General features: G+C 45.5%; 1 long non-coding RNA gene across 1 annotated transcript in view; it reads right to left on the minus strand.

The window, feature by feature from the left end:
• The window catches only part of LOC138520980 (uncharacterized), a 328,872-nt gene that overhangs the window by 287,614 nt on the left and 18,458 nt on the right, over positions 1-22,800 (minus strand). Inside the window, exon 2 of the long non-coding RNA XR_011282899.1 lies at positions 4,629-4,715. This is a non-coding gene — a long non-coding RNA (uncharacterized lncRNA). The remainder of the gene's footprint in view (positions 1-4,628; positions 4,716-22,800) is intronic.

Here is a 22,800-nt window from a genome sequence, read left to right on the forward strand (position 1 = left end):
ATCGTAAATAAAGGTTGCTGGAGGCTCGGGCCGCTTACCAATCTGTCGCAGGGCATGGTGGCTATTAGCCAAAGATGTTTTCCACCAGCACAGCCAAGGCACCCGCAGAAAGTCGGGCTTGGTAAATCTGACAGCCCCTGCCTTCCACCCCCGCCATTTTGCATATGCCCATTGCAAAATGACTTTCTAATTAGCCACACCGAGATGGCGGTATTAACCAGCAATCGTGCAACCAGGCGTAGTAACTGCGAATATGGCACAACCTGATGGAATGAAGTGAAGAGAGAGGTACATTGAAACTATGGCAGAAACAGGCATAGTAAACAACAGACATTGGGCACGCTTTTCAAAGCGTTTTTTTCAAATTGGATGCCGCCACTGTGAAATTGTCAATCAGGCCCATTGTGTTGTGAATGCAGGGTTGCCCGTGACCTATGCGCCGCAGTGGCGGGCGACTCAGTATTCTCTATTGTAAGTCGCAAAGCCAATATCAGAATTCAGTTTTTGTTTCTTAGACTCCTGCAACTTTACAAACGGGTCTTCCTCCACCGGGCGACTCTAATATGTTACATTCCTTCGGAAACGACACATGCCAGCTCCCAGAAACACACTGCAGACGAATTGAAGGTTAACGTGCGACTAATCACAGCAATTGTTTGGGTCCTGCTGCATTTTATGTTGTGATGTATGGGCCACGACCGCTCGCAGAATGTGGAGCCTGGCGCAGGGCCTTTGCTACCTCCAAAGAGGAAGATTCATACATCGCCTTAGGTGCTCCGCACACGCCTCCCCTCTCTTGCTGCACGCATAGGGCTTGCGCAAGGAAGCGTTTTGAAGGGGACCTGCAGAGAATGGTCAGCTGAGGGTACATTTACTGCTTCTGCCGTGTGGGAGGCTGGGGGTGGGGGATAGACAAGGAATCGAGATTGCATTCCTCATCCAATAGGTCCGGAGGAGAATGAAAGCCTTGAAACTCTCACATCCATTTTCTCCGAGCGAGGCGGTCAAAGAACAGCTAGCAACGACACTGCGGGTGGCCAACCTCTTGCTAAAACCACCCCTGGCCGATGGTGCAGAGACGTCTGGGGAACAGGCTGTTATAAAGACTATTCTAAGAGGGCCTTAACATGGCAGTGACTGCCGTGGGACCAATGCTGAACAGTGGAAAGGTCGTCACCCCCAAAAGTGATATTTCCCACCCAGGGGCTCCGAGTTTGCCACAGACACTTATAGCGCGGCGCAAGGCGCATCTGAGCCTATTCAATGCTGAGGTTTGTCTGTAAATTCCGAGTGGAACATTGGTCGCCCAAGTGACGACATAACTGGGATGCGGATTCCAAGGGGAATATAACAACTTGTTATCGTCCTGCCTGCTGTTCCCAAATCACAAGCCCCTGATTCAAAGCATGCCTTTTCAAAGAGTAGACAGCCAGAGAGTGTATTTGAATTCACCTGCAAAAGCTTTTTTTTACATTTCCACCACCACTTGTGGGGTGGAAAAGTATAAAATAAATAGAAAATCGAATTCTAAGCATACGTCTTTTTTTTTGGCAAAATAATTCTGCCAGTGGCCTGAAAAGACCTCTGGCAGCAACACACTTCCCCGGCAGAATAGAGGGGAAAGAGCCTAGAGATTGATGTAGGTACATGGAGGCCTTTTCTGAATCACAGATGTGCTTGCAACTGCTTCGGCCCACCCCCAGCACACCACAAGACACATACTGTGAGGGCACTGCTTCACAGCAATCCACCTGGATAAGCCCAGCCCTGTGCGCACAGAGTCCTATTTGCAGAAAATAGGAGTGTTCTCCACTGGAGTGTGCCCTGTGAGCAGACAAGAGCAAAACGCGTTTTCTTGTGTGAATTGGTCCCAATTTCCTCTATGCTTTAGAATGGCATGCGACAAAAAAAATCCCAACTTTCCAGTGATTAACCAAAAAGTACATTCCATTCAGTGCACCAAGCATGGCTTATCGGCAGATATGGCTTCATGAAAGGCTGTGCACAGTGCCGATGACATTAGTAGTGATTGCTGAATGGTCAAGCAAACATGATCCAAAAGTACCAAGGGAGCTACGGCAAATGAATGCCTTGGGATGTCTGCCACCTATGCAGGCTTCCACTGCTGTTCATGCTTTAAACCTGCTCTACATGCCTTCCCTTGCTGAGCTGCTGAAATACATTCATTGTTTACGTTCTAAATCCAATCCTAAATAGACAAACCCAAAATTCACTAAGCAACACAGAGCAAATTCCTAAATGTCCACAGCATAGGTCTCTGGAAAGGTCTTCCACATAAACTACAAGGTGTTCACTTGCTGCAGAACTTCCATAGCAAATTAAAAGCCCAGCTCGCATAATGATGTCAGCTGCGGTACTTATACATACTCTATGGATTTCTGACTGAGTTGGTTTATATTTTTATACTGCAGGCTGTATGGATTGTGTTCCATTTATCATTGCATAGTCCTCCTTGCACTGTTCCAGTGCCTTAATACTGCTTTGCTTTGGTGCTACACCAGAAATACAACATAAACACGACGCCCTGCAGCTTCTGACTCTAAAGGCATTTGTATCCTTACGCTTCTACATGCGTCCCGAGGGTCCAGGATGCACAAGGAATGTTGTAAGACCCATGACATTATCATGCTGGTAGTTGAAAGATTTGTCCACATCCTTTTATGAATTCTGACGTGCTTCCTGCCTAAAAATACTGGAGTTTCCAAAGCATACCGTACAAGTAAGGACACAATGTGTAACTATTGCCATAGTCCATACCCCTTTTATGGACTGCAGAACAATAAGCGGAGCCAACGGGCCAGAGTCTACAGCTACACAAAGGTCTCACCGCAGAAGATTGAAAGCTGGGATGGTAAACTTCAACACAGACAGGAAGATTCCTGGGAAAAGGCCAAGCCGCAGGATTCTTCTTATGGCACTTGCATCATTCCCACGATATACAGAATTTGATGGGAAGACTAGAATCCTTTCTTCGTATTATAATGCACAATGGGCCTGATTTCTGGAATTATTTGCGCTATACAAAGTGACTTTGCACTGCCAACAAACAGCCTAAAAAGAGTACTTTTTCAGTGCAAAAATACACTTTGCACTGTTCTGTAAATCGGGGGTTTTGTTGGCAGTGCACTGCGCCAAAAAATCCATAAATCAGGCCCAATGTATATTATCTGATAATGCCATCGCTGGATGCTGGTGACAACTGTAAAGCAATTGGTAATTGAGTGTGGTGTGTACCCACCTGTGCGTATGTGTTGTGCCATATTGACAGTTACGAAAACTTGGCATTTGTGTGTGTGTTGTGCTTTGTGGACAGTTAAAAACACTTGGCATTTGTGTAAGTGTATGTGTTAATAAAATACTATATAAAATAGAATGCTCGCATAGCAGGCCTCGTCTCAATGCCACATGTCAAAGGAAGGGCTCTCAGATCCTCATCACAGGTGATAGGAAGGAGTCACTCAGGAATATTACCATTTCATATGAATAAAAGCAAGAATTGATACCTTAATTATGCTAACTTAATTATTTACTTGCAAGTCTTAGTGGACTTGCAGGGCGGGCCCTTCCTTGCTGCTGACAAAGTTTACACTGGGATGCAATGGTTCATGTATAGACCAGCCAATGGAGTAGAAACACATGTAGGAGTACATTAATATACTTGCTTTTATGTTTGTAATATGCTCACTGCCTTGGCACTAAACGACGTGAAATATCTAAGAGGTCAAACGTTAGAAGTTGGCCTACTCTTATGTCTTGACTTAGTTGTAGTGAAAGCAGTTTGCCTTCCCCAGTAGAACAAAGAGTATAAGACACGCACCTGATGGCGTACAGAGAGAAATGGTTTTCATGCTCCCCTCTTGCAGGGCAGTAGCAACATTGAGCTCACTGGCAGATTCACCAAGCATGAACTATGACCTCTACCTGCAATGCAGCGCACAGCAGTTGAAATACGGTACTTCACACCATGCTAATAGATGCATATTGTACCGTATATAAATATACACACACACAGGCAAAAACATATTCATATCAAGCAATATGTAAAGGCCTTGCTGTGCGCTACCGCGGTAGGTTGTACCCAAGTGTTCTCGCACCGCTTGGATGTCATTAGCTCAACATAAACACCCAGATAGGCGAGCTACCAGCTTCAGCAGAGGTCCAAACTATAAGGAACACGAAAGAAAAGAAAAACAAATACATCTTAAATAAAAGCAGTTAAGGTCTTACTAGTCAACCTACTAGCAAAGTCAGCCAACACGATTGTGATGATGTCTGTCTCTGTAGGCCAGAGCAAATATTTGCCCTCCCTCTCCACCACAACAGAAAAAAACGGAGTCTGGATAAATTATATGAGAGAGAGAGCGAGAAAGAGATGAACGTATAAGGTACAGATACATTTCGAGCGACGCCTAGGCGTCCTTTTACATTTGCCTATGTATTTTAATTGCATGTACCATATGTACTGCAATACCTTCACACTGACATGCACGCCAATTCAATTTTAACATCTGCAACTTATGATAATTTTGCACTCAAAAAAAGAATAGGCTTGGGTGTACCCAGTCACCAGTTAACCGAGCAGAGCAGGATGTTTTTGAAGCACTTACCAGTGCTTCGCATGTTTTCAATAAATCTGTGTTGCTTGGGAATATCTTCAGCGCACATCAAATATTTAGAATTTTCTCTCCCTCAACCTATAAAAAAGGAACAATGGATTATGCCTTTAGGGACTGTGAACTTATTTGTTGCCCGATACATTTTAATATTCACACACCAGAAACACAGTGAATCACAATGTATCAACATTTCCAATGCTCTCAGACATTTCGTAAATTTACTGCGTGATCCACTTTGCTCAGAAGCACAAAACGTCTAGAGCAAATTTCAAAGCCAAACTGGGCTTTGCAGCATTTTTTTTTAAATGTACCAGCATTGTATTATGTCAGCCTTCCACCATCATTTTCCAAATCAAGGAGTACTCATTTGATTAAATTCTGTTAAATGATCAGCCCGTTCGTCGCCTGCTGTTTTTTCTTCTTTTTTTTTTTGGCACCACAGAAAGACTTGTTTCCTGTGCTCCTTCAAAATATTAGATTTCTTTTGTCTTATTTCACGCGCACACACACGCGCGCACACACGCGCACACACACACACGCGCACATTTGAATCATGCAGGGTGCGCTGCAGATGTCAGCTGCCAGGATTGAGCAGCGTGTCTGCTTCTCCGGGTTTTTCCTGCTGTACAAGCAAACCGCCGAATAAATAAGCCCGCGACCACGACGTTCATTGGGATGGAAATTTGTGCCGATCAAAAAAAAGCGAAAGGCAGCAGGCATTGTTAAACCTACAGATTGGAAGCCGCAAAGGGGAATTTTAAAAATGAGGGCACAGATCAACATAAATAAAAGGTAGATTTCTCAGTCTTACGTTCTGGATGGAAATTCATGTTTTTATATATAAGTTCGAATACATCAAGCGCTTGCAGCATAAATTCAACAGGGAAATATTTATATACAATGCTGTTCCAGTTGCAAAAGGAAGTTGGATGCAATTCCCGAGGTGAAAACCTTCCAAAGATAAGGACAGGGTGCAGAATGCTCTGATTGGTACCAGTTATTATTACGCTGCCGCGATAAAGGGACTTTACCTACGCGGCCTTTGCTTACTAGCACCGCCTGCCTGTATTATCTCGCTCGCTCCTGAGAAGCACAAGCCTGTCAAAGCTGAACACTGCTGTGGTTTGTTTTGCCTGTAGATTCTTTTTTTAAAAGAAATACAACAGTGAAACCACTCCTAGGTGTACATTTAAAGCAGAGGCCGAACTGATCGCAAATTTGTTGGGTGTACAGAGTGAGGGTGCTTTAGGCCTGTCTGAGAGATCAGAGAAAAATGGAGGGAATTGCAGCGGAAGATAAGCGGCGCCATTACATGGGAAGCAGAGGCTGCAATCAGCTTACCGGTCTTATTTTTAGGGCATGAGTGGGCGCTGATGATCTCTGAATGGTATGGAGGAATGTAAATGAATGTGTATTTTCGCTTTGCATACTCCTTTAAACCTACGTGCTATCCAGACCATGGTGGGGGAAAAACAGACACTAATCTGGGGGCACTGCCCTGGTAATCCAGACAACAAATAATATGGTGGGGATGATGTAGAAAAAACCCTTCTCCAGATATGGGCAATTTTCGACATCTAGATTCCTGTTCGCTGTTTTCCAAATACCTAACAGAACATAATTGCAAGGATGGATGAAAGGCAAGCTGTTGGTTGATCGGGCACCGCTGTCACCTGGTGTGGATGCCATTGTCCATTCAGGCACATAACCAGTATATTCTGTCACAAACAACTGGGCTCACAAAGCAGAACCTAGGAATCCATCAATCCCAGTTGCCAAGTCAGGCATGTCTAGAGAATCCTGGTTGAGGATAACAAAGCCATAATTCTACACCCCATAACCCTCCTCTGTGAACCACCTGACTGCGTTTAATGTTGGTGGCCACTTTAGAAATGAGCAGCAGGTCCAGAGAGCAGTGGGTTAATTTTCAACTTCATAGTTCACTTCATACACATGTGAACAAAGAGATGAAACTTGCTGGTGGGGACCATTTCTTTAAACAGTAAACAATGGTCCTCCAAAAGCTGGGCCACAGTTTCTTTCAGTCATAGCTGCAAACCCTATGAAGAAATTCACTTAGGGTAGGAAAAAAGATTGAACAATTCTGGAGATGCATAGGGCGTGATCACTTGGTATAGTGTAGATGTCACCCTGGATGCGATGGGTTCTAAGAGAGCAGTCCGTTCAAGTGGTGAGCATTGTGGTGTGTCTGACGGACAGGGGAGGTGTTTGTTAATTACGCAAGTGATCTGCAAAAAAAGTGGTAGTGCTCTGTATTTGCTAAATCAAATGTGTGGCTTAGTTCCACAAAGGAGGTGAGAAACCCCTCAGTGAACATGTCTCCCACTGTAAGAATACCTGCCCCAACCCAGCGTGACCTTGTTGGGATTTTGTTTACTTATGTCAGGTTATCATTCCACCATTAGGGTTGTACCTTAGTCACCTTGCCCGCGCAGTTTATGTGTCTGTGGGCTCCTCTCTATATGTGTGGCATGTGCAGGGCCTGTGTTGTGGGGGAGTGCCTACCCACCTTCCTGTAAAGGTTGGTGAGTGGAGTTGTATCATGTAGCCTCATAATTTCAGGCCCGATGTGGGGTAGGTCCTGGTTCCCGTGTAGTACATCATTGATGACTGCCATTTGGGATGCCCAATAGTAGGATTTGATGTGGGGCAGTCCAATTGCACCCTCCCAAATTGATTGTTGTAACGTAGTAAGGGATATTCTCTGGTGTCCAACGCTCCATATAAGATCCCTTAGGATGTTCTCAATCCTGTGGAATTTTGAGTCGTGGATCCACAAGGGGGCATTTTGCATGGCGTACAAGAAGTGTGGTAGTGCAAGCATCTTGAAGAGGGCAGCTCTGCCCAGTAGAGATAGCGGGAGCATCTTCCAATGTCTGACGTCCGATGCAAAGCATTCAGTAATCAGGTGTACATTGTTAGTGAGGTATCCAGAGAGGTCAACATCGACTCTAACGCCCAGGTAGTGGAACTGATCCCGCTCCCCTCGGTATGGACAGTCAGGGGGGATTACTTGGGCCATTCCCTGGACTAGAAAGAGTATGGATTTATCCCAGTTCACCCATAGACCGCTGAAGGTCCCATATTCTCTCAGCGTTTGTGTGACTATCGGGCAGGAGTGGGGCAGGTTACCTAGATATATTAACAGATCGTCTGCGTATAAGGAGGTTTTGTCTTCCCCACCTGTTGGCCATCGGAAGCCCACCCACAGCGTGTCTTGGTGCAATCGTGCAGCCACGGGTTCTATGGCTATTGCAAACAGTGATGGGGATAGGGGACAGCCTTGGAGCGTACCTTTCCCTAGCGGAAAGGTTAAGGAGGACTAACCGTTGACTCTGACTTCCACCAACGGTGCTTCGTACAGCAGTCGGACCCAGTCCAGAAAGTTCACACTGAATACAATTCTCTTCATAATCACCCAGATACTGTCCAAGATAACCGAGTAGAACGCCTTCTCGAAATCGATGGCTAACAATGCAAGGGGTTCACTTATGGCAGGGGCTTGTTCCATCATCAGGTGTAGTCTACGGATTTTTATGTGGGTTGATCTGCCCGGCATGAAGCCACACTGGTATGGGTGGATCAAGGATGAAATGACTGCTTGTAGTCTGTTTGCCAGCACTTTGGCAAGTATTTTGGTTTCACCGTTGAGTAATGAGATGGGTCGGTAGGACTGGCATAGCTCTGGGGGCTTTCCTGGTTTGGGAATGACCACAATGCTGGCTTTGCGCAGGTCACAGGGAAGAGTGCCACGTTCCTTACAGTGTGTGAACATTTTGTGTATGGGGGCTGCTATCATCTCTCCCATTTTTTCCATGTTTCAATCGGGAACCCGTTGGGGCCTGGAGTTTTCCCTGAGTCCAGCTGGGCAATGGCCTCTGTGACTTCCTTTTCTGTTATGTCCTCCTCTAGTTGCGACTGTTGGGTCTGCGATAGGCAAGGAAGCATGTCCTTGTTTAGGATAGTATTGTTTGGTAGCAAGGACAGGCTTTCATAAAGTTCGGCATAATGGTTAGCAAATGCCTCAGCAATTTCACGGTCCGTTTGCACTGTGATTTTTTGCTCGTTTCTTATTTCCCTAACGTGTTTATGCCCCTAATCCTGTCTTTCAAGCCGGGCCAGTATTTTACTGCCTTATCTCCTGATTCATAGATGCGAGTACGCACCTCCCAATGGGCCTGTTTCGCATTGTCCATTGAGATATTTCCAAGTTTTTCTCTCCCTGTGAGGAGGGCTTGATGATTTTCGGGTGAACCTACGAGCAAGTATTCCACCTGCCGCATATTAGCCTCCTCTTCTGCCTCGGTAACACTCAGGCATTGGGCTTTCCTCTTTGTGGAGATCCAGGAGAGCGTCTCTTCCCGGAGTAACGCCTTGTATGCCTCCCACAGTGTGTCAGGGTTTTCAACCGTGCCCTCATTGATTTCAAAGTATTCCATATATGCTCTACCAAGTCTGTGAAACCCAGTTAATAGCTATTTAGTCCCCAGGAGGGGGTTGGTTTTTCCCTATTTGTGCGGATATCGATCTCAAGCGGTGAGTGATCCGAGATCCCCCTGGTGAGCGGGTTCGCACCGATCACCCTATGTGCGTCCTGCCTAGGGACAAAGAAGTAGTCGAGTCTTGACAGGGAGGCATGAACCCCAGAGTGAAATGAGTATCCCTGTTCCCCGGGGTGAAGTTCCTGCCATAGGTCAGACATGCTTAGTGCATCCGCGAAGGTCGCCAGTTTCATGGAGGCGTCGGGATTTCTACCCCTTAGATGTGTGCGATCGCAAGCTGTGTGCATTATGTCGTTGAAGTCACCACAAAAGAATCCATTACGGCTAAAATGCAATCGAGTAAATTCGCTGAGAGTGGAGGGGGCATATAGTGCCAGTATTCCTATGGATTAACTCCACACCTCGCCCAAAAGCATCGCAAATCTACCTCTAGGGTCCTGTTTCACCCGGGTTAGTTTAAGGGGAAGGCACTTGTGTATCAGTATCAGGACCCCCCTATACCCTATAGAGAAACCTGCGTGTGTCCGGTAGTTTGTTCTGCTGAAAAGGGTACACAACGTGCCAACTAGGTGTGACTGTGTAAGAAGGGCTATATCCGGGGAGTGCCTATTGAGGAATTCTGTGACAAGTTGCCTCTTTATTCCGCAAGCCCAGTTCAATAAAATTCCATGTAAGAAGTTTAAGGTATTTCATTTTGTCTCCATGCATATCAGGATATAAATTAGGTGGTGAGCGTATTGACAGGTGAGGGTGCAGTTGGTGGCAAGTATGCATATCTGGTGGCACGAATAACCGTTTGCTTGCTGATTGGATGGTAACTGATAACAATAAAAAAGAAAAGATCCCCAACTACCCCCCCCCCCCCATAACCCACCCCAACTTGAAGTATCTGTCACCCTAACATGTTCCGCTAAGCCAGTGAGTGCACTACTGGCAGCAGAACAAGAACATGTAAACTATAAACTCGGCTTTGACTCACTCAAACTAACAACGTAGCAAAAGAGGTGAAGTTTGGGGGTGCGCTGATTTGTACAGCAGCCCAACAGAGGTCTGGCAGCTCTGCAGTCCCGTTTCTTGCTGCGCCCTAGGTGGGGCTATCAGCGTCCAACAGCAGCTACAGTGTCACATACCTCCTCATCTTCAGTTGGCCTCCGTAACTGTGTCCTGCATCGATCCCTGCATGCCATCCCTAGCATGGCTGGGACCCCTGGGGGATGTGAGCAGGGATTATTACGTGCCTTTGATCCGTCAGATCCCCAGCCACCTTCCCGATGTTGCTCGGCCCAGGACCATGCCTTGCGGGAGACTGTGAAATGGACTGTGGTTCTTGGTAATGAATTTTCAGCTGGGCTGAAAAAAGCAGCCCATATTTGATGCCAAGGGAGTGTAGTCACCGCTTCAGTGGGTCAAGGGACTCTCTGGCGCGTTGCACTTCCCTGGTGTAATCCGGGAAGAATGCAATCTTGGAACCATTATATGTGGTTGGTCCTAACTTACGGGCCATTTGGAGTAGGGCGTCTCTGTCTCTATAGTTCAATATTTTGCGATGACTGTGCTTGGCAGTGCTCCGGGGATCGGTCTTCCTGATGGCATGCGGTGGGCTCTTTCAATGGAGAAAAAGTTAAGAGAATTGCCCGAGAGCAACCAGGTCCACCAGCCATTGCTCCAGGAATAGTCCCATATTTGGTCCTTCCACCTTTTGGGAAGGCCAAGGATTTGGACATTGTTACGTCTGGATCTACCTTCACCCTCGTCAATCCGGCTCTCCATCATTTTGAGTTGTTGCTGTACTTTCTGCATTTGTTGCACCATCACTCTAAACGAATCCTCTCTGTCAGAGATGCAGCATTCAGCATCTCCTGTGCGTGAGGATAGTTTCTGCAGGTCATGACGCCGGAGCGATACTTCCACGCCTATGCCATCCATTTTCTCTTCCATGAATGAGCGAGAGTTGGCTATGGCCGACATCACCTCTTTAAGGGAGATTGCGTCTACATCCTGAGTCTCGTCGCCCTCCACATTTTGGCTAGTGGTATTGGAGTCCCCTGCATGTAGAAAATTGGTTCATCTTGCTCTGGTTCAAGATCTATTTGGGCTTGTCCTTAACCATGATGTGGTCTATGGTCGCACAGAGAAGAGTGCTCGTGGTCAGCGATATATTGTGGAGATAGGCAGCCAAATGTCGGGATGGTGAGTATCGTGTTTCCCAGTGAGTTGTGGAGGCTTGTGCCGTGTCAGGTAGTGCAGTGCAAGACCAGTGTCCACGTGATGCGAGTTCCCCCAGCCCAGGGGTGCTTAACAGGGGGTTATTCACAGTGTTGTCACTGTGTTCGTATTAGATGCTGGCCACCTTGTAAGTAACTGCCCTGGGTGCTTCCAGTCTCTGGATTCCACTGTTGTTGTGCCTTCAGTGTTTGGGTGCGGGCCGCGAGATCAGGAGCCCCAGGGAGCCTTGCTGTATTCTATAGTGCAGGGTTTTAGAGCCCCCACCTGCGCTCGAACCAGTGTTGCAGGTTGGGGTGCCCCGATGGGTGGTGCCTCCAGTTTATCGTGGAGGGGATGGGGAGGCAGTCACGGCACACAAGACTGGTGGCCAACTAACGTGTTGTTTCTGCGTATGGCAGTCTCCAAGCTGCTGCGCTGCTCCAGCACAGCAGAACCGATTGGCGCGGCGGCTTCATCAATGTTTGTGGCGCATTGCAGCCAATATCCGCTCCCAAGACTAACAGCATCCGTGGGTCCAGCACTTCTATCAGCAGAGGAACAGCAGTCAGCTGGTAGTGTGCTGCTCGTTCATATGCCGGTTCAGATGGGCTGTTTGTCTATGCGATCTGGGGGCGCAGTCTCGGCCTGGTTTCCTCACCGGGCACTGGCCACATTACAGAAAATGGGGGGTTTGAAGCATGGAACGCGTGCAGTGGGTAGGTTAAGTGATGGAGTGTTTTTTGTGTATTATTCACACGTCACCATATGTAGGTACAGGAAAAAGCATGCATGGGCCAATGTCGGTTTTCTGCAGCACTAGCTGGTGGTGTAAGTGCTTGGAGCTCACAAAAACCAGGAAAGGATTTACAGTCAGGTTATGTATGGCTGTTGAATTTTTTTTTTTTATGAACAATACCAACAGCGCTTGTTGTGAAGATTCTGAGAGGGATTTGGGCGCAAACCTCACTGTTTGATTTTTTCTCTGTGTGCCCATTCAGTGGTAACTAGCTGTGACAGCGAGAATTCTTTGTGCCCAGTTCCAAGAAAAAAAATGCTGAGCTAACCTTAAACTGGGGTGCCTGGCATTCAAGGCCTCATCGTCAGCCAGCATTTGACTGAACAAAAGGATAAAGCAATATAAAGAAATCCAGATTTTCCTTCACTTTGTTCTATGCACTCCTGTAAAAAGCTGCAGAGCAATGGCACTAATACAGTATTGTCTTGCCTTTGCTTTTCTGCTAACCCGCCAATCCCAGTTACAGTTACCACTTGTTTCTTTCAGTGTTGCATGGCGAATCACTCACATTCTTGCACAAGAATTGAAAGACATTCATATGCACTGCCATTATCCACACTTATGACTTCCACCTGCACTTTTGTGTTGACTGCATCTGACCATTTAAGATGCATTTCCAAAGACTGAAAGAAACTATCCTCCGTTGCCACTCCCGCAGATGCAGCTAAAAACTGAACACCAATCTTGCAATGCCATGCCGTTTGTTTTTTTCTTCCAACAGTACTCAGGCACATGTGCATGTCATCTTTTTATTAAATTGAACCCAAATAGCACATGCAATTTTGCGTCAGACTAACCTGGCATGTTGGACTGGTAGAATTCAGTCTACCTTTTTCGAAACTCGATTAATTGTAGATGACACTGTAAGAAACCTAGGAACGTTGAAAGACCATAGGGCCTAATTCACAAAGCGTTTTCCAATGGGATTGTGCTATTGTAAAATGCTTTCGTAAATCAGTCCCAATAAACTCTCAAGGCCTGATTCATGGAATAGTGTGCATATATCCCACAAAGGCTGCACGCCGAGAACGACTCTATACGATCTTGCGTGCAGAATATATTCAGCGAGCTATGCATATTTATGGAATTGTTTGCACAAAGTAACCCAATACGCAAGTCGCAGACGAAACGCCCCCGACACTCCCCCACGCAATCAAAAACAGCCAGAAGAGCTACCTTTGCGTGCAACCCCCAGGTGTGAATACATGCACCCTTCAAACAGTGCGTGGGATCCTGCGCAAGCAGGCCTGCATCTCAGGGACCCTGTAACTGTTACCGGCACCACGACAACATGCGTACGATTTATCGTAACTCAGGTAAAACTCTGAAAATCTGCATGTGAACCCCCATAAACCGTTCCTGCACCCCGCTACACTGTATACACGCAATCCTAAGTTAGATCGGAACCACGGCTGTGTACATGCACCCCGACATGGTTTATTGGACGGTCACTCTCAACTCAGGGGGTTCCTTTCCCCCCGATCAGGGCGTCACACAACAAAGCTCTCAGCAGATTAAAATTTGGTTAGGCGTCCAACTTGTATAACACCATTTAGCAGATACCCTCTGTATCAGCAATAGGCTAGAAACCAGGCAGGTGTATAGAAATAATAGTGTATATTTACTTAAATTTCCACAATGAATAATAAATCACAAGAACACGAGCCACTAACTCTGGGGCACAACACAATAATCATAATTGCAAATTACTTGCATGAATTGACTGACATGTATTTCTTAATAGACTTTCAGTTACCACAACAAACATAGGTTGAATTTGACGATTTGAAATCAAAACACACATAGGATTTCTTTGCACATTAACAGATAGGAAAAAAACAAAAACACAGTGATCGCTTGGGTTATCAAAATGCTCTTCTTGCCCAGCATCCCCCCACCCCAAGCCATCAGTTATATATGACCCCTTTGGTTTACAGGCAAGGTACAGGGTGGGGGAATATAATTAGAATTGTGGATGGGCTTTTTATTTGAAATGCAAGGTCTGAGAAATGAATTCAATGGAAAGATTGATTGGGGAACACACAATGAAATGCAGGGTTTGTGGAAATTGGAATGAATAGGAACATTTGTTTGGGACAATTCGTTTTCACAGGAAATGCAGAGTGTTGGGATTTTCATTTTGGGGATACTAGCACATTCAAATAAATAGCAGGGTTACCCAATTACATTAAAGACTAGTGTCATTTACTGTGCACTGGGACAATCTTTGTCAATTTTGAATGTTGACAAAAACATCACCCCGTGGTAGCTGACTCTATGGGAATTAAATTATATTTTTCTTTAAATAAGCTAAGGGTATAATGCTTTTACCCACCTTCTCACTAATGGAAGAGCACCCACTAATGAAAAGGGATGGGTTAAAACAGACAGCTTCCCCTCACACATCCGTTTAAAACGTATATGGTGTTTTTCTCTAAGGGAATTAATTAAGTGATGTTTTTAGTCAAATATGGGCAGGGTCTACACAGTTCTGCCCCCCACCCCCAAACCCACTTATGGAAAGGGATTACGGTGGGTAGCTCCCCACACAATTGATAGCTTTGGGATATATCTACTTACATCTCTGTTCTTAGCTCAGAAGCCAAGCCAGATTCTAGGCCCCTCTTTTGGTAGACAGATCACACCTGAGGCCTCTATTACAACAAGGTCCCTCCAACAGATGTTATGCCTCTCTCTCAGGTAGAGCTCCCAGCTTCCAGACAAAAGCCCCAAGCAAGTGTCACACAGTCTCCTGTCTATCTGCTCTCCTGGGTGTCACACTTCCTTTTTGTCAGCTCTCTGTTGTTGCCAGACTGCTCTCCTCTTTTTGCCCTTCTGTCCCCTTTATATTGAAAAACGATATTATATAGTGCTGATGACACTTACATATTATGAATATTCCCACGCTACTGATTGGACATCTCTCTTTCTCCCCCTCCCACTAATCCGCCCACTACCAGCTGTAGGGCCAGGTGTTTAGGAGGTATGGAGTATGGCTGATGAAGGGAGGAGAGAAACATGTGACCTGAACAGCTGCTCATCAGCAGTGTTTCTAACATAGTCTTTGAACATCCATTAGCATTCTCTGAGAGGCCTTTTATTGGGCCATGACTGTCTAAGAGGTCAGTTCTGTTCGCTGGCTTATCTGACCCGTCCACAATTTTGATCTAAATCTTTGTATTTCTTTTGCATTTCAACCTGAGTTTCTTTGTGGGCCGAGCTCAAAGGTCTTGAGGTCAATGTTTCAGAGGCACAGACCTTTCCGTTCAGTGGGGAAAACAAGCTGCATACATAATAGCCTTTTACATTGAAACAATGTGTTTTACACATTACATTTTGTAGCACAACTGGGCCTGATGTCCAGGAATGAAATCTTTCTTTAATACAATAATTAAAAAGGTATGAGTCTCACTTTCAGTATTATTCACACATAGGCCACAGTTAACATAGGAAACTAGTGTTCAATTCTTCCACAAGTAGGTCTCTCCTTTTAGATTATGTCATTTTGAATGTTGAACAGCAAGTTTTTTATTTGTGACAAATGCAAAGTGCTTGGCTTAACTTTAGATTTCTGTATCACTGGGCCCCATTACACGGTAGGCGGTAGCCATGGCGCTAGTAGCGCCATGGCTACCCCCTACCGCCGTCGGAGTCCGGGTTCCCGGAATAGGGACTTACCGGTCTATTCCGACCTTTGCGGGACCGGTAAGTCCCCATTCCGGGAACCATTCCTCATTCCCATTTGAACCTCCATAGGGCTCAATGGGAATGGGGAAGGAGCTAATAACGGTACCGCAATTTGCGGTACTGTTATTAGCTCTGAGGTCCCTCAGCGGGAACGTCCATAACACCTGGGCAGACCACACATTAAGGACGGGACCCGCTGTGGGACCTCGTAGTAGGGCAGTAGGGGATTACCAGCACCGGTGCCCTTACCGGTGCCGGTAATCCCCTACCGCCTTACGTGTAATGAGGCCCACTGTCTTGTGCTGCATTGATGTCAATGTGACATGCTACTATCTGTCTCCTTAAATGAAATGGTAGCTTTTCATATTTTATGAAAACAGAATTTTCAGCCACACAGGTATCTTGCCATGTATTGGGTACATTCTGCTGTATTAATGCTTTAAGGCACGCTTTCCTTCGCCTTCCCATTTTGGTAATGTTGAGCGGGGCCCACTTTTCGCATTCACAAGGCCTCATGTTGGAAAAACAATGTTTTGAACTGGCCTGCATATTCCAATGGGTTTCAACATCAGCCAGCTTCATTCTCACAACTGGGAATTGCATGGCCACTGAGTCTCTGTCACTCGGAGGATGAATGTACACCCCACACACTCCTCCCTGGCTCCTTAACACGGGGGAGTGGGGTCTTTGTTTTCTTTTTGATTTTTTTTCATGGTTTTCCTTGGAGAAGCACGTTTGCTTTTTTCCACATCTTGAGGGAGTGGGTGCTCGGCACTCTCCTCTCTTCGGGTTTTGGGGTTTTGGTCCTGGAACATCTCCCTTTTGGGAACCTCCTATCCCCAGGCTGTGAATATAAGGAGTTATTGAGTCTGCACAGAGGAGTAAAAGAGTGGTTAAGTATATTATACAGTACTTCTTTTTCCCGGTAAATAGGCATGCAATTTGAAAACAAAACAACATACTTATATTGACATTGAGTTTCCGTCCCATGAACATTTCTATAAACAATTATTTTTCTCATCCTGATTTGTATACATTCTTTATTATTATACACTGTTTTACTCGCTGCATATCTGTAATATTCTCCATCCGGGTTTCCTTTCTTTCCTTTCATTCTTCAGATGGTTTGTGTTCTGTACCCTCACTGGCTTGTCAATCGGTCATAAAGCGTGTCTAGCATGGCAGCTCTTCCACTGCTTTATTGGACCCCTTTCTCTTCCTCATGTTCTCCTTTAGGGATGCAGATCTTATAGGGAACCAGGGAAATGTTATTGATGATTTCAAAAGCACTGCGCCAAGAGGGAAGGAACTTCCACTCCTTGGTCTGGTTCCTTTGAAAATTGTACAGGTAGACCCTGTTACCTACTTTGTACTCCTTCTTGGTAGTATTTAAGTCGTAGTAGGTTTTCATTCCTTCCGCTGAGATTTCTAAATTACTCTGAGCGTAAGCAAAAGCGTGCTGAAGATGCTTCCTTAAACTTTCATTATACTCATGGGTAGTGGATGCCTTTATCACTGTCTGCTCCTGTGATCTGTAGAGCAGATGCTGAGGTAGCATCATCTTTCGTCCAGTCATGAGCTCAAATGGAGACATTGCTGTATCAGGACATGCAGTAATGGGATGTCCCAACAAGGTCCAGAGTCCACCACAAACTTCTTCAAGATGCCCACCGTTGTCTTAGTGTTTCTCTCAACTCCGCAGCTCGAGGCTGGGCAGTAGGCAATGGGGAGTTTTCTTTTTACCCCTACCACATCTTTGTCATCACCGCGCTTGTAAAATGACTTCCTTGGTCTGACTCAATTCTTTGGGGGAGGCTGAAACGTAAGAAGATGTGGTTTATCACTAGTGTGGCAGCTGTCATTGCCTTACACATAGGGGCTGGAAGACATTCTACCCACTTGGTAAACAAACATGTTACCATCAACAGGTAATTGTTTCCTCTAGAGGAACGAATCACGGGCCCAATGAAATTGACCTGCAGGGAAGCTCGGTGTGTGAGAGAACTTGGCTGAAACTAAGCACACACCAGACACCCCTTTTAGTAGAGGTCGAGGTCCTGCCCCATATGTGGCCAGTATGCGACCCTGTGCAAGATTTCTAATGTGGTATGAACCCCCCAATTACCAGCAGTGGCCACATCATGGGTGTGACTCAGCATCAGGGTTTGGAGTGAGGTAGGTACCACTCATTGGTCACATCCAGATGGTGATCTCTGTACCAACAAACCGTCTTGGATTTGGAACATTTTGGAAAACTTCAGCAACACCCAGAGATCCTCTTTCCTAATATAATCGGATTCTATCAGAGGAAAATTCCCAGGGTCTTCAATATATTTATACAATTTCCCAATAATCGGGTCCTCTTTTTGTGCAGTAATCAAATCTGCATCTGGGGTTTCTTTACTCCACTGGGCAGTTGAGAGTTCATTGTTGGCATGGGTTTGGGTCCTGGTGACAGCAGTGACTTGCATTTCCCCCTACAAGGATCATTTTTTTATGAAATCCATGTGAATGGCTCCGTTTTTTGCCAACTGGTCAGCAAAATAATTTCCCATTTTATCTGGTCCCTCTATTTTGGAGTGACCTCTGATCTTTTTCCAATAGATGGTCATCTCATTAAAGGTTACCAGATCATCATTTTATTGGATTAATTTCCCATGCTTTAGCAGTTTATTGTTTGCACACAGCATGTCTCGATTTTGACAATTAATCAGGTGTTCCACGAACCCATTCTTGACATAATCATAGTCAGTGATTATAAACAGTTGTTTGAGTTGGTGGTGTGCTGCAGTGAGGATGGCTTGATGTACCGCCGTCAACTCTGCCACGTGACTACTTTGGGGACCTATTTTGTACCCAGCACAGGGTTCTGAGGCATCATTCACCCAGGCATTCCCAATGCCTGCCAGTAGTTCCTGGTAGCAGCACCCAACCGCATAAACTGTGGGTATCCCCTGAAACATGTCTTCCTCATAGACTTTGTGCAGGGAAGTAAGGTATGCCTACATATTGTCATTGGTCCTTAGACTTTCGTCCTCGAGACAGTTTTCTTGAGCACATTCATGTAAGTCAGCCAATCTTTGCGCCAGAAGACTCTTTGGCCATATTTGACCTCCAAAGTCTTGCATGGACAAAATCTAGGAAGTCATTCTGGAATTACTCATGTTCCCTGTTCGAATTCGGCCACTTTGTAAGTATTGCAAGGGTTGGTGAGGAGTCTGCCCAATGACGTGCTCTCCCTAGATAAATGGGCGGTCATTTTTCAATGCCCACACTGTTGCCAGGAGTGCGTTTTTGCAATCGTTGAATTATTCCTCCACATAGGACAAAGTTTTGCTCTCATACAAGATTACTTTGTTGACCTTGTCTTGCTTTTGATATAATGCAGCTGTTAGGCAGGTATCTGAAAACCCTGTCTCCAAGAAGAAATCCTTGTTCTTTATGGGGTAAGCCCAAAAAGGAGCCCGGGAAATGCTTCTTTTTAGTTGTTTTATTGCCTCAAATTGTTCCGTACCCCATTCCCACTTGACTCAGGCCTTTAATAAATGGACCAAAGGTCGAGTGATGTCGGCATAGTATTCAATTAAGTTTCTACTATAATAAGTGAGTCCCAGAAGGCTTCTTAATTCTTGCAGCGTAGTAGGGTCTTTCAATTTCAATAAGGCTTCCACCTTTTTCACCTGGGGACTAAGACCCTCAGGGTAAACTCATGCCCTAAGAACTTCACATGGGTCTTACATTACTGTACCTTCTGGAAGGACAGTTTTGCTCCTGTTTTATTGCAAATGGGTCAGAACATAACGTATTTCTGCTATATGTTCCTCCACAATTGAGCTCTTGATCCGAACATCATCCACATAGTCCAGGTTTCCCCTTTCACCCAAATCGGCATGGCCTTATGTAGGAAGATATTACATTTGTTGCCGGAGTTTATGTATCCAAAGGGAGTTTGAGTCCAAGTTTATTGTTGCCCCCGAAGGTAAAGGCAAGCTTGTACTGGTCTTCCCTACTCAGTCGGTGTACGCCTTTGACCCTTGGATCTGTGCCAACCCTTGATCGAAGGGAAGTGGCTATCTTGACATGTAGACCTGTTTGTTCAACTTCCTCAGGTCTGCACATAGTCTACATTGGCCATTTGGTTTGAGTATCCCCAGTAGCGGGTTGTTAAAGGTAATGTGGATCGGGCAAATTATCCCACACGATTCTACGTTTTTATTTTTCTCTGTGAGTGCCTCCATGGACGCGAGAGGTAACTGATATTGTTTCACAAATACTGGAGCCATCTCGGGGTCTATGGGTGTGGTAGTTGAATGTATATCTGTGCGTCCACAGTCATATGAGTCCACTGAAAACCGAGAAACACCCGTTTTAGCTTCTGTTTTTGCTCCTCGGTCTCACAGGCATCAGCAAGATTTATCCGTTCTTCGACCATTTGCTTAAAGCCTGGAAAGACCTCAGGCTTGGCAATTGCGGTGGTATCCTCTAGTTGGGTGGAGAGATCCCTTGTTATAGTGTTGGCCTGGATCTGAGGTTCCAAGGATGGAAGGTTATTACTGTTGACTTGGAATACCACCTCATCCTTACTGATGTCACAGGTCACCGCTTGCCCACCATAATGGCAGGAAGAGTACACCAGGAAATTCCCCTGCCTTGTCTGGTGAAATTCTTTTCAGGAGGGATACCGTTGTCAAAACTGAAGCAGTCATTTGGGATTGGTCCAATGATCTCATTACCTAAATCAATAGAATAGTTTGGGCATCAACCGCCATTCCAATAAAGGTGTCTGCGCCCAAAGAGATACTTCGAGGGTCGTGTTATCCACTCATTTTTTAATGGTGTCATGTTCTAGGGCGACTAGGGGCGTTGGATGTAAATACAAACCTTGCTGTTGGAGATGATAATTCAAATTTATATAGGCGTCCTAATTTTTGAGGTTCTGTCCTCGCTTTATTTTTAGGTAAATTGTCGCACCTGTCCTGGGATGATAACTTCTTCTCTCACATGAACTTCAACCGCATAAGGCAGAAGTTGAGCTGACCGAAATGCTTTTTCAGAAATGTCAAAACCCATTTGGCTACCCCCCACTCGGGACCAGGCTTTATTATTAATTAGTTCCGAATTAATTGTGAATCGATTGAGAATGTCACTGCCTAAATAAACGGCAGAAGGGACATCTCTCACGACCCAACAATTATGTTCTATGATTTTGTCGACAACGGACATTTTTTGCATACACCTGCCTGGCAGGAGATGTTTGGAATTTGGGGTTTTCAGGCCTACTTCCCATTTATCAATCAATTTTAAATGTGGGAAAGGTCTGATCTTTTGTGAATTTCCTAAACAACGATTCGCTGTAAAGCTTCTTCTGTTATTCAGGCAAACGTTGGTGAGAACCGGCTCCTCCCCTTCAATTTTCTGAATGGGGAAAAACAGTTGTTCACCCTTCATCTGGATCTCGGTCAGACTTTGAGCCGGTTTTTCATCATATTTTTGTCATGGGATTTGGGTTTTTGGCTTATTTTGGATTGGTATACAATTACTGAGTATTTCCCTCCAGAGTGGAATGCCACTTAAAACTGGGGGGAAGGTTGATTTTCAAGAATGGAGAAGGGATCCCTTCATCAGTTTGTTCTCCTAAGGGATGTGATGGTGATGTCTAGATCCTGATTGTTCTGGAAATGAAATTCGACTTTCTCTGAACGTTGTTCAATCACATGGCATGTGCCATTCAAATTCACATAATGTGTGCTTTTCGTTTGATCGACCGGTCAGTCTGGGTCCAGAGGACCTTGTTCACACAGTCAATCAGAGGTGATAACCTTTGAAGGAGGTAATTCCCCAATAAACAAAGTGTTCCCTATGGAGTCACGACTATCACTGGGAGTTTCACCCTATGTCACCCAATTTTAATTTCCAAATCTGCAGTACCTTCGACGGAAATATTATTCCCATCAAAGTTTTGGAGTTGTCTGGAAAGAGGTGTGAGTGGAATTTGGTCACTCTCCTCCTTCCTGAGTTCAGATGGTCGAAGGTCTCTTTGGACGGGAGAATGACTTGGTATCCAGTCAAGTATCCACCAACGCTAATAATGCACACTGACCCTTTACCTTGCCAGAAGCATAACATCTTCCTTCTCTTTCCTCAATGAGGCAAAGAAAATGTGCATTATGTGCCAGCTTGGTGGTTAACTTTTTATATTGAACTGTGACACTGTGTGATCTGAAATAGTTTTCTGTGTCGGAGTCTGGGAATCTGTAAACAAGAATTGGCATCCAGAAAAACATGGAGTTGAGGGATCCTCTGTCTACCCTGATTCTTTGCTGCTCCACTTTTCCTGAAGACAGTTCCCAGAACCTGTTTGGGGTGAGGATACTACTTCTGTGATTTCTGGCCCATCTGAGTGACCTTGTTGGGGTTTTAAGAGCGTCTTGATCTGGGTCTATCTCCATACTTAACCTGTCAAAATCAGGGTCTTTTGGGACCCATTTTCCCTTCGGAGGGATTCCTCCATCCCTGAAAAAGAATATTTTCTTACCTGAACCCTCCAAGGATTCTTCTCCTTCAAAAGTGATGATGCGGACCTCCTTCACAAAGTGGGTTTTCTTTTCCTTTCTCCTACTTACCTTCTGCTCTCTAGGTTCCAGCTTTTCAGGGGTAGAAGATTCATATTCAGGCTCAGAGGTTTCCAGGGGTTTTGTTGCAGTGGGACAGGAAGCTTGTTCTAGGGCTGTGCATCTCCCCTCCACCCGGGCCTCCTCCTTAGAAACCTGTTGGTTGTCAGTATGTTGTTCCAGTCATTTCCCACCCGGGACCTCAGACCCGGATGTTGGGTTATTCTGGGTGGCAGGTTCAAATTGAGGGTTCGACTGAGCCCTCAGCATGCGACCCCGGTCTTGGGTTAGTTGTTGGACCTGTCGTTCCAGTTGCGAGACTTTTTCTGGGTGGTAGGAAG

Source organism: Ambystoma mexicanum, chromosome 1q (assembly GCF_040938575.1).
Source record: "Ambystoma mexicanum isolate Mex_15411 chromosome 1q, UKY_AmexF1_1, whole genome shotgun sequence".
NCBI classification, from domain to species: Eukaryota; Metazoa; Chordata; class Amphibia; order Caudata; family Ambystomatidae; genus Ambystoma; species Ambystoma mexicanum.